A 264-nucleotide genomic window follows, 5' to 3' on the forward strand; every position below is an offset into this window, starting at 1 on the left:
ATTCTCCCTCGCGAGCCGCCGTACTACCGAGCAACCAAGCTGCGCGCCCTCCCGTCTCCACCTCAGCTCTCGGCCTCCCTTCGCTCCCCTCCCTCAGTCCCTCGCTCCCGCCTATCTCCTCATCTCCCCCGGGACCTGCCTCCCCCGCGCCCTCTCCTCCCCTCCGTCTCCGCCCACGGTGGGTAGGTGGGGACAATGAAAAAACAACCAATCGGAAGAAAGGACTCACACCTCCTCCCGCCCCCTCATCTAGCCCCGCCCACC

This window comes from Bison bison, unplaced genomic scaffold, assembly GCF_000754665.1.
Source record: "Bison bison bison isolate TAMUID 2011002044 unplaced genomic scaffold, Bison_UMD1.0 scf7180017864481, whole genome shotgun sequence".
NCBI lineage: Eukaryota > Metazoa > Chordata > Mammalia > Artiodactyla > Bovidae > Bison > Bison bison.